General features: G+C 33.8%; 1 long non-coding RNA gene across 1 annotated transcript in view; it reads left to right on the forward strand.

The window, feature by feature from the left end:
- LOC141486782 (uncharacterized) overlaps positions 1 to 13,123 on the forward strand; it is a 61,582-nt gene extending 48,459 nt beyond the window's left edge. The window contains exon 4 of the long non-coding RNA XR_012468042.1: positions 12,058 to 13,123. This is a non-coding gene — a long non-coding RNA (uncharacterized lncRNA). The remainder of the gene's footprint in view (positions 1 to 12,057) is intronic.
- Positions 13,124 to 13,350: the final 227 nt, after the last annotated feature.

Below are 13,350 nucleotides of genomic sequence, written 5' to 3' on the forward strand. Positions count from 1 at the left end.
TTTTAGTGAAGGAGATATACTTTTCCTTTGTTATCGGCAAAACAGTGACACTTCCATTGAGATCCAATGCAATATTTTTTATAATGAAATGTGCATCATACCCTGATAAGTTATGAAACACGATGGGAATTGTTTGATCATCTTGATAGTTAATATTGCACTCATTGTGTGATGGCCCGCGATAATTATTTCCAGGTATCAGATGATTATGATCACGTATTTTTTTGTCTGATATAGTGAATGGTTTGTCACATATATGACAATGAGTTGCTACCCTGAAATCTGTTTCCTGGCTGGCTGATATATCTATATCGAATGGACACTGGAACACAGTTGCAACATCTTCAGCAAACTGACCTATCTCGTTGGCAAACCATTTCATACAATTTTCACCACGAAATGATCGATAAAATGATAGCGTATAATCATAAGAGCATTTCACATAATATCCAATAGATGCCGGAATGTGTCGTTGATATTTATTGCCATCTTGTGTAGATATCAATACACTCTCCAGATCGGCGTATATTATGAAAGGCGATGTAATTTTATTTTTGAAATTTTTGAACTTTAAAATATGTTTTCCCTCCATGGGTAATTTTGGTAGGCATTCCTTTGTCTTCGAGCAGTCTTCAAGGTGTTTATCTAACTTAGCTTGCGTGGAAAAATAGTGAAAACACCTATTGCAAAAATATTTTTTCCATTATGGTTGTCGAGTTGATTACTCACCAAACTAGATAGATCTTTAATCCAAACAAAGTGTTTTCTGGTTGGTGACGTAACATCATAGACATTTATTGAATCCTCACATCTTTCATCGTAATACATGTCTTGAATCATGAGTAGATTCACATGTTTGCTTTTATTTTTTGCTAGACTCAATCTTAGCGGTATTACTGTATACTTGGATTTAGAAAGTTTCAACGTATAAACGTTGACTGAGAGATCATTTTGCTCTTCGAATCTATTTATCTGAATAATTGTCATTGGAAAGTGAATACCTTTCAACTTCAGAACTTTCGAATAGTCAGGATAAGAGAGAATGTGATCTGAATGTTGTCCATGGGCAACTGGATACAACGCCGAAACAATGGCCCAAGCGAAGCAGGCATTATCATGATTTTTTACATTTATGCATGCTTGTTTTCGTTTGATTTGAGAAGGTAGCTCAATGTATGATGAACCTCTGTGCGGCACAAATTTGTTTATGTTAACCCCCAAATTCACTACTGCTTTCAACGTCCAACCACTATCACGTTCCTGAAACTCTTCTAACTTTATCATGATTGGCTCCATAACATGTTCCTCAAACCACATATTCATATCAGTGGTACTATGGATCGATGCGTTAGATGTTGTGAAATACTTATATTCGTTTAAGATTCGATCGCCTTTGACAACCTCAAATTCTCCACCGAATGTCATATTAACCTTCAAAAATGCATCCTTTTTCAATGCATTTTGAATTCGTCTCACAAAAAGGGTCTTACAGTCGATCAAAAATGAGGTGGGGTCCTTATGCTTGAGATTACTAATCACTCCAGTCCGGATACGTGAATTGAAAGCCGATACTGAATCAGCCCAATGTACTCGATTAGAGGCTGTCTCTTTCCGGCTTATCAGGCCTGATCCTTTCTTCATCTCAAATTTAATCTGATTACGTAGTGTTGTAATATTGGCCAAGAATGCTAGCAGATTTTGTTTCCCACCCATAGTAGTAGTATTTTTCAAAGCTTTTTTTATTCTTTTAGAAGCCTTATAACACTCTTCAAGTCCATCCTTCACTGTTTTCTCCTTGTATTCATCCTTTATGAGGCTAAGGATAGATGTGATATATTTCACCACATCAGCAAACATTTTTCAAAATTGCAGAAGCAGGTCCAACAATAAATGATCGACCGAAGTGGAGCGCTTATATATATATAGCCGGGAAATATTCCTCGAACAGTAAATTAGAAACAGCACCACCTAGCGGGGAAAGCTTTGCGTTAGAAGTAATGTGATCAAATATGAATATGAATAAAATCTGCTATAAAGACACATGTCTTATGGAATCATAGTATGTCAGAATAATGAATTTCTATGATGATAAATATATTAGTCTGAAACACTATATTTACAGGAACAACAGTGAAAATGTGGAAAATATGTGTATCGCGCTATTACAATACCCAATTCGATAGCGACAAGTTGCATTATTGTATCTTTATCATGCAGCAAGTAAATGTTATACTGATTGGAAGAATAGAGAAATCAATATGTGAAAACTTCATATTGAATAATTCAAACTGAAAAAATATCTTTGAGATACTTGTGTTCGCCTTCTTTAGCCTACACTCTTGTATTGGAATTGAATGCTAGTTTGTATCAAACTCCTAGTGTTGCACTTCTGATGGATACATCATAATACAACATGAAAAAGTTGGTGTGAAGCATGCGTGTGAATGTGCGAAAAATGTGTGCATTTTGTAATATTTTGGGGCTCACAGCCCCGTATAGCAGGACATCGACAGAAAATGAGCTCGTATTCAAGTTGAAGATCACACTTAATCAGTTTTCAGGTCGAAGTGTCGAAATACCTCCTTTCTCAGTTGAAAACACACTGGTATATGGTATATTGTATGATATATTGTATATGGTATATTGGCCTGAATCTTGGATAATATTGGGTTTCAAGAACAATATAGTAATACATTTCAAATTGAAATATGTGTATTGCGACATGTTAAAGTTCATGCCGAGAATATATTTAGGTGTGGAAAATATGTGTCTTTTTCGCTGTAAAATGGTTTGTTGTGACTGTACGCATTGTTCTGGAGAATTTCCAAACCCCATTTAGCATGATGCTCGCAAAGAATGAGCTCTGTATTCATTTTTATAGTCAAACCACACTCCACCGTCAGATATTGCAATATAGTGTTGCATTTCAAATAATTAGATTGTATTGCAATACGTGAGAGTTCTTGTTAGGCGAGCATATGCATGTGTGAGAAATATCAATCTATTGATTTGGAAGGGTTATATTTTTAGGAGTGATTAATTTTTTGGGAAAGAAAGTTTTTGGCTTTCTACTACTCCATCTGATACAAAAAAATGGATGAGAGAATCTTCCAAAGAAAGGAAGGATTAATCAATTTGAAAATAAGTGTCTGAAAGTTACTTCTTTGCATGATCTACACATCCATGTATAGAGTCACTTATTTTCAAATTGATTAATCCTTCCTTTCTTTGGAAGATTCTCTCATCCATTTTTTTGTATCAGATGGAGTAGTAGAAAGCCAAAAACTTTCTTTCCCATCAATCTATTCTACTGCAAAATGGCATGTGTTGACCCTACGCATCTCTTTCGGAAACTCCGCAAATATCCGTATAGCATAACCTTGACAGTGAATAAACTCACGTTGAGTCTCAAGCCCAAACCAAACTGATTTTCAGTTGAAATCATATCAATATCATCTATTATATGGCTTCAGATTTGTAATAGATTATGTTTCGAAAAGACAAATGTAGTGTGACATTTTCAACTATTACATCGTTTTTAGGCCTGCGGAAGTTCATGCAGGGGCATGCATATGTGTGAGACATATCAATCTGTTCTCCTGTAAGATGTCAAGTGTTGACACGACATGTCTACAAATTTCCGCCTAGCATGACATTGGCAGAGAAGTCAAAGTCAAATTTTATTAATAATTTTTGATACATGAATGTATATATAACACGTCACATTTTACAACAGATATTTTATCTAATGTCACTTATATCAATAACAGCACATGTTACACAAAAATATTATCTTCATACTCTTTCAGGGAGTAAAAACAACTTGTTACCAAAAAGTCTTTGACTTTTTTCTTGAATTTGAGAAAAATTGTTTCACTTCTGATGTTGTGTGTTAATGAGTTGAAATATTTTGCCCCGGCATAAAGTGGTGAACTTTTGTAGTCATTACGTTTTATTTTTTCCTGATGGAAGTCGTTCCTCCGTCTCGTTTGATAAGAGTGAATTTCCTCATTTCTTGTTAGCAAATGGGAATGTACATGAACGTAGCTTAATATTTTGTGAAGATAAATATATGGTAAATATGAAAAATGTTTTGTCTTGGAATGTTTTCTCACAAGATTCTCTGTATTTGAGATCAAAGTTAGTCTAATGAAGCGTTTTTGCATTATAAAGATTCTATTTATTTCTGATGAGTATCCCAAATGGTATTATTTATATCAGGCTTAGAATACACTAGAACATAGTATATATCCAAGAGATTATGTCTCAAAAAATTTGATTTCATTGTTGGGAAGGAAAAATACATTTTTTTCAGAGAAGTACACAAATATTCGATGTGATTATTGAAAGACAATTTATTGTCAAGTTGTGTTCCAAGGAATTTTGTATATTCTGTTGTTTCGAAACCTAGATTTATTTGGAGAGGGCGCTGATATTTGAAACTGGATAAATGTTGTTTTATCTTCATTATTTATTAAATGATTGTTTCTACACCAACATTCGAATTAATTGATTACTAGTTTTGTTTATTTTCAATTTCATTTAGACCTGAGGACGTCACAATGATTGTTGTGTCATCGGCATACATGGAAACTCGACCCTCGAGAAAAACCTAGCATTCAGTTTCAAGGTTAAACCAAACTTCACCATCAGATCTGGCCAATATGTGGGGAAAAAGAGACCAAAGTGAGGCGATACACATTTTTCAGTTGAATTTACGTCAATATCATCTACTATGTTGCTTCAAATTATGATGTAATTATATTTCAGAGAAATATAATGTAGCATTTTTAATCATTAATGAATATGTGGTAGTTCATGTTAGACATGCATATGTGTGAAAAATGTCAGTCCGTTCTCCTGTAAAATGTTATGTGTTGAGTCTACGCATCTGTTATGGATACCTCACACACATCCGTCTAGCATGACGTCGACAGATAATAACCTTGCATTCATTTCAAAGTCAAATCAAACTTGATGGCTAAATATGTTAATGAGAAGTGAATGAATTTATTTTCGATCAAAGTGATGGCATATTCTACTTTTCAGATATAGTTACGCCGATATCATATGCTGTGAAGGTCGTAACGGAATGCAAAAGTTACGTGCAATATCAAAATCGACAAGTTTTTTGTTAAACGTTACCAAAAAATATAGGTACAAACTATAGAAAATCGGTTCATTAAAGCAGTTGTCTCTTCCGACAATTTTTAAATTCTAACCAAACCCCAATATTTTCTCAATCCTAAAATATTTCTCTTCCGAATATGTATTCTGTAATTCAATTCCAATGTTTTCAGTGTTTTTCCCACATAAAATATACCTAAATAATAACTGTTATTTTATTCGTCACAATGATTACAGCATTGCAATAGATTCAGATCTTAAATTCTATTGGATAGTTACAAACAACAAGAATTCACTCTCTGAACTCTTATTTCTTATCACTTGTGCTTTATTGGTTTGATTTATGTTGAATCTTCAGTTCACCCTACTTCAACACCTGTCTTAAATTTCAATCCGCCTCAACCTTACCTTTGCACAGCTCAAGTTGATGATTTTAAGATTAATACTTCACGAGATTCGACAATATCTACACATGCACGTTATTTACTCTCTTCAGTTCATACTAAATTACAATTCGTCCTAACCTTACCTTGACACAACTCAAGTTGATAATTTTCAAGTTAATACTTCACGAGATTTCACAATATTGTTCATCAAATGCACGTTATTTAATCTTCTCACTCCACAATACTTCAACACCTGTCTTAAATAGATTACAACATCACGGCTTTTGGCCGTTCACCCACACACAGAGCCTACTCTTTAATATGGAACAGGTAGTTTGGGAAATTATTCAACCCACACGAGGGTGGCGATGACTGAATTTCATCTTTAATGCCAGATTGTATTGGGTCGAGCGCGCAGACTTATTTTATTTTTATTTTCAATACAGTGGATCGTGCGACATCTGAATGGTGTATGAAATTTTGTGGATCTGGGGAAATCTGGCAACACTGTCTTATGGAGATTCCCATGTTGGGACAAAAATTTGTAAAACGGAGCTTGGCTTTTTACCCTAAATTTACATGGTATTTCCCATAAGGCGGTGTTGCCATTTGCCCCGTACTCTCTTAGTGCCTCTACTAATAGTATTATCTGAAAAAAATTAATCTAAAATTGGATGTAGAGCTCAAAAATGTTGAAATATACAGGGTGTTCCATTTGAAAAAATTGAGTTCCACTCATTTCTTCATGAGATCATTTTTTGAAGACCCTGTATAAGGCAAATGAAAATATGACTCGGAGTGAAGATTCTCATAGTATCACCCCACTCCATTTCAAATTTGATCGTTTTAGTGCAAGAGAGTTCAAGATTATCAGCATTTATAAAAGTTCATGTTTGGTAAAAAAATATCGAAATTAATTTATATCTTCTAAACGGTAATAGATAGGTATAGGAAAATAGTACATGAATTTGTTGACAAAGTGATAATGAATCATAATATGATATTATATACGGGGTGTTCCATTTGAAAAATCAAAGAAGCCGCTACTTTATAGTAGAAGCGACAACGCCGCCTCGTCTGAAATATTTTAGGCGTCATATTGATTTATGCATACTGTGAAATTTTCAGATTGATCCGTTGAATAGTTTGTCAGAAACGGTTAATTAACGCTCATCATGAAAAACCCTGTATTATCAGTACATAGTGTGCAGTATATCAGATGATGTTCTATATTGTTATCATCAACCTGTATTATATAAACTTCCTGCCTTGTAAAAAGTCTCTTGGATATTTGAAAAAAACAAGTTTGACAAAAGTAACTCATACGGGTCCATATTATCATCATTAACCTGTATTATTCAGATGATGGTCTATATTATTATCATCAACCTGTATTATATCAACTTTTCGCCTTGAAGAAAGTCTCTTGGATATTTGAAAAAAATAAGTTCGAGAAAAGTAGGTAACCCATATGGGTTTGCCAACATGAAAGACATCAAATTTAAAAAAAAAACAAAGTCTTTATCAACGTCCTGTATTATACCTGATATTGATCCCACAATCCGAATAACATTTTCCGATGACGCGAAAAACAGACCCACATATTAAATCTTGATATTCAAGATAACATCAACCTTCACGCTTCACGTCATTTACAGAAACTGCCGTGAGCGCAATTATTATAAAGTGGATAGCAATTAGGATACCTAGAATATTTATTTTTTCATTGTACGTGAAACTACTAATATAATAAATCAACTTCTTATTTATAGGATGTCATTAATTGGGATTTCCTTCACGTTTGGCTTAATGCCAGGGTAGCATGACTCCTAGGAAAAATCGTGATGTCATGTAAAATTATAAAGATGATCGCGCAAACAACTGCAACACCCAGGTTTTTTTATTATATAGCTTATACTGTTGACGTATTGATGAAATATATAATTTAATAGGACCTACTTGACTTGTGGAAAAAGTGTCAAAACAATCACCATTGACCAGATAGATAACTCGATTTTCGAGGTAAATCACAGATAGGCAAATTCATGAATTCACAATTGTGTTTGCATTATTTCCATTCGCAATTAAGTCTTGAGAATTTATCTTCTTCAAAGAATGTTCTCAAACGTTGAACTTAATCATTGGATGTTTGTTTTAGAATATACAGGGCGAGGCACCAAAAACGAAACAGATCGAATATCTTCAAAACACATGTTTTCTGAAAAAAATGCAAAAACACGTCGATTTGTAATCCAAGAGGGTCATCTTTCTATCATAACCTCAACTGTCATACATCTCCCAATTTTGGCAACCTAACTTTCTATTTTGGCGCCCTCTTGCGGGAAAAAAGTGTTTCGTATTTCAAACTTGCAAGCTAATTTGCAATGCATTATAGAATTTTTCTAAGGGAAAAAAAATGACGGCTCCACAATGGTGGACAAGATTAGCAATTGTGGTCCGATTTGTGGGACAATGTGGTCGAAATTCCCAAAAACGATATGTGAACATGAAAGGTCCTTCAGACTAGGTGCATCAAAGCATTTCTTAGCATGCAACCACAAGTTCCTGAATCTAAAGGATACAGAAATTTTGCACTATGCAAGGAAGGGTTGCAAACTCAATTATTTGGAATCCCAAGATATTCACGAGCATAAACATTGCAGGTACAACCTGTTGAATGATCAAATCGATTTAGTTTACTCTTCGGTTTTCAAATTAGCATATACACATGGTCACTAGTAAACGCAATCAAGCTAAGTACCTCTATTACTACCTACAGTGGTGTTATATAAGGGCTAATGTAATCAATCATTGTTTGTTTAATGTATAAGTATGAAATTGTCCTTATAGGACGAAACTTATAGGACGAAACAGTAACGTTAGTTACAAGTAAGTGCTGAAAAACATAGAAAATTTCAATTCCCCTTTCTTCACCTGTCATACCTTTCTCCCCAACACTTGAACACTCATACATTCAAAAGGTAATTTCATCAAGAATTCAGACATGTGAGTATTCGCTACCTAACTTTTCATTTTGTATTTGAAAGGTAATGTGGAGAATTCACAAGAAAAGAAAAAAAATTGAAAAAAATTAACATTCTTAAAAATTGAAAATTGAAAAATTGTGCATGAATATAACTAAGATCAATCCAAACTACATTAATTCACAGTAGATGCTCGAAGAGCCCCTTCATTCACAGCCTTACATAAGTATAAGTTCGTCTCAAAACTTTGTCTGACGTTTTGAATCATATCTGGGGTTATTCGACGACATTCGATTATTATACGTCTCAAGAAGTAAGCTAAGAGGGATAAATCGGGAGGGGCCATACTACGCATCCTCTTCTGCCAATCCAGTATCTAGAAAATCTTTCATTCAGGTACTGACTGATAGCAAAATGTCGACGAGCTCCGTCCTATTGGAATATTAGGTGATCCTCAAAGTATCGGTTATAGTTTTCTATTATGTTTGTTAACGTTGGATCAACGGTATCTTTGAGTAATTCTAAAGATATGTCCCCAGTCAGATTACCTGGTAGGAAAAATTGACTAATAATACGTTCGCCAAATATTCCAGCCCAATTCTTTTTAGTCATACTGGAAACTTATAAAACCCCCATATGCTAATTTTTAATGGGATCGAACCACAATTACAAATATCGTCCGCCATCTTGTTTTTTGCATCGATAAAACAATCATAGTTTCATACCCTGAAAATTCCAAGATACTAATTTTGATTCGAATCGGATCATGATTACAAATTTCGTCCGCCATCTTGGAGCCACCATATTGTTTATTTACGTTGACAAACAAATCATAATTTCCGACCCTGAAAACCATCACTTATCAATTTTGAATCAAATCGGACCATATTTGCAAATCTTTTCTGTCATTGTAAAGCCGCCATTTTGTTTTTTCTCTCAGAAACATTCCTTAATGCATTGTCACCGAATTTATGTCAAATTAGCTTGCAAATGAAGTATCATAATTTGGAATACGGAACAGTTTTTTTCCCGCAAGTGTGAGCCAAAATCGAAAGTATAAGGTAGTGAACATTGACATGGCCAAATTCCTTATGAAATTACCTTTTCCATGTTGTGTCACACTTACTACTTTTACTATTCAAATTGTTTGGTGAGTGACCAAGGGGTGGGGGGAGAGGTGTGACAGTTGGGATTATGATAGAAAGATGTTCCCCTTAGATTACAAATCTCCGTGTTTTTGCATTTTTTTCAGAAAACATGTGCAGTTTCTAACTAAAAGCAGGCAGAAAAATATGGACTTGGAAAGTGAAGTACCTGCGAAGATATTGATATTTTCCAAAAGTTTGTCACTTAATAACAAAATGAGAGTGGTTTGCTAGTCATCACTATAATTAGTAATGGGATCTGTGGATACCTACGTTCACACCCACTGCAATTATTACAAATTGATTAAAATAACCAAAATAGGGAATATTTCATATCTCTCAGGAATAATTAGTATTTATTAGATAGATACAACTTACTCACATTATAATACAGCAAAATCAATACCAAGAAATAATTTAGTTTTTCGAAGGAGTGGGAAAAATGAGAGTGGAAATATCGTTCCCACTCATTCCAGATGGAGAAATGATTGCTATCGGAATATTGATAAAATAATAATATATAATAAGACCTTGTTCGTCTATTTTTCACAGGACAGTTCAACCGTTTATAACATTCTCTTGAAAAAACATCTCTTAAAAAATGTGATCTTTATTTATTCTAAAGATGTTTTTTCTCACTTCCGTTGCAACTACTATTTTTTGTACATCACCTTGTGTTTTGATGCGAACGCTGATAATGAAAACTTGTTTTTCCACCTTGCATTCAATCATAAAATGACCAAGTTTTCAGGCGGAACTAACTCGTTTTGGTAATGGTGTTTAACAACGAAGAAAAATGGGATAAAATAAGTTGATACCTACGTACAATTTGGAATGAAGTGGAAGTGCAACATAAAGGGTCCACAAAACTCCAATAAATGTTACGACAAATTTGTTTTTGTAACAAAGTTGCGTAATTCACTACGCCAACTTGTTGATAAAATGAAACTCAACTATTGAAACAACAACGTATCTGATAAATACTTTTTTCTCCTATTGGCATTAAACGTTAATTTCAGTGACATTCATCGATCATAGAAGTGACATTGTTTTTTAATGGATTTCATTGAAAATTTACTTTTCATTCATTCTCTGTATAAGCACCCGACCAAAATATTATTATTCATATAACTGAAAAAAAATTAAACAATCAGAATTTTATTATAGTTTTCACTCTAACATTGATGGTTAAATCAAAACACGGAACTTAACACAGAACAAAATATAAATGTAAGATGATGAAATTCTATAATGTAAATGATTGTTGTGGATGAAAAATAACAATTGAAACTTTTTATGTTTTTATACTTTCATTTGAAACTAACGTTACTGCAGTTTATTGTGATTTTTATTGTATTCATCTGAAAATATCATTGTAGAATGAAACAGCAGCAAGGGTAGTTACAAATGAAAGTAGTATAAAAATTTAGGAAGTTCCAATTCTCATTTTTCATGATAATTTCCTACCATGTAGTAACAAATCTCCAACATTACTCCACTGGCTTGATAATACGTTATATAATGATTAATGTTCCGGAAAGGTGTATATGACATGCTCCAGGTACAGATGAAAAAACACCTTACCCCTTGCCTCCCATGTGAACCTACTAGCAAAGTATGCCAGTGAAACGTTTCTTGTAGGTAAATGGTTTGACATTTTTGTTATTGTGGTAATCCTTGAATTTTCTGTAACATAATTCATACAGTTTTCTGGATTTTGTAGACAACAAATTATATTGTCTATCTTTCACAAAATTTTTTATTACGGGAGGAGTTAACATGTCTTCATCATGATCATAAAAATGTTGTTAGGAGCTCTAAACACAGAATAATCTCTCCTCCAATAAATTACTGTTGGGATGAACTAATGAAAAATGGCGACTGAAGAACTAAACAAAATTAAATAGCAACTCAGCCCTTTCATTAGCAATAGACCTAATAATATGGTTCAAGCAGGGCTATGCAACATATAACCCCCACTTTGCACATTGTAAACTTTCAAGCGGAAATCTCATATCAAAGTGTGTTTTTGATTACGTTATTTCCGTTAAATAAAAAAATATTTCATTTAGATTTTTTAAACAGAGTGTACAAACAATCGGAAAATGAATGTTTCACACGGCTGATTTTTTCTGCCTAGTTCTCATGAATTTGGAAGGAGATTAGGCCAAGCAACGAAAGATTACCGTTCTTCCTATTTTTTGATAAAAAAATTAGTATTGCTATCCAACGTGGTAATGCTATTTCGGTACTTGGAACTATTTCTCCGCAATATAATTTTGATGAGATCATGCATTGCCCTTATTCCAGTACGGAACAAAAATATCTTGAAAACTAGTCGAGATATGTGTATATTCATCAGTCTCCTATCAATATTAATTATCAAGTGATTGATCCACCTTCTTCTTTTTTCAGTGCGGTCAATGGATAAAGGTCATTCTTGCCCCCCAAATATGAGCTACAGTCCTGGTGGTTTTGGTTTCCTTTTAGTGGAAGAGCTTCATGGAGCAAGAATCAAATTGATCCCTCTACGACACCCTTCATCACGTGGAAGGATCGATTGCAGCTTGAGAAATGATTCTGATGCAGGTTCTGTGGAACATGTTCTTTCAGTTATCCTGAAAAAATTGGATAAGATAATTTAGGAAACACTTGCTACATGAAAAGCATTTTACAAGTTTTGTTCACGACGAAGAATTTCAAGAACGAAGTTTTAATGATGAACGAGAACGAGAATGTTTCCTACTTATTCATCAAACTCAAACACCTGTTCATGCAACTGCAGTTTCGTAATAATGTATCATGTTTTCCTCTAACCGATTTCCTGGAGTCTTTAAAGTCCACTAGATACTCGTTAGGACGACAAGAAGATTGTTCCGAATTCTTGAAAAATTGAAAAAAAATTAAAAATATTGTTAACAAAAAATGAAAAAATTAAAATTGAAAGATTTCAAATCAGTCATGTCACGACGTTTCGATTGTTAGTATCCACAATCATCTTCGGGTGATAACTGTGATAATTTCGGTTAATTTTTTATTTTTTTCAGGGTTATCAAATCAATTTATATTATATTAGACAATGGAAATCCGAACTGATGAAATACACAGGAGAACACTATTATAATCTTCATGCAATCATTGTTTAGGCTGTGGTTCTGGCGTTAAATCTGGTCATTAGTAGGCATTGGTCGAAGACGAACGGACTGGTTTAGGTTTAACGATAATCATGTCACTAAAGATTCTAGCAATATCTTGAACATATTGGAGCTTCTGGAGACACCCTATATTTTATTCTATGAAAGTGAGGACGTTGGCAGATCGAAATCTTCAGATGATGTGGTGCTGCAGGTTTTTCCGGGCTTTTCTGCAGCTGAAAAAGCAAATGCACCACTGGAATCAATCAAGTCGCCCCGTAGCGCCAATTAATTTTTGTTGTTGTTTCATAATTTGTACTAATTTCAATAAAACTATTCACAAGAAAGAACAATTTAACTTATTTCTGAACCTCAACTCATTATTTTCTTTTTGAAGTTGAGACTCTCACAAGATTAGGAATCTAATTGACGGAGAGGCTAACAAACGACATTATTTGAACAAATAATATTTTACCTGTTGTCTTCACCTTTACGAAGTGACACAGCTTTCTATGAGAATGAAACATGAAATAATTGGGAATTTTTTAGATTTCTAAAGTGACTGTTCGACAGT

This window comes from Leptinotarsa decemlineata, unplaced genomic scaffold, assembly GCF_025532065.1.
Source record: "Leptinotarsa decemlineata unplaced genomic scaffold, Ldec_3_MD MMD2_tig00026369_RagTag_RagTag, whole genome shotgun sequence".
Classification (NCBI taxonomy): domain Eukaryota; kingdom Metazoa; phylum Arthropoda; class Insecta; order Coleoptera; family Chrysomelidae; genus Leptinotarsa; species Leptinotarsa decemlineata.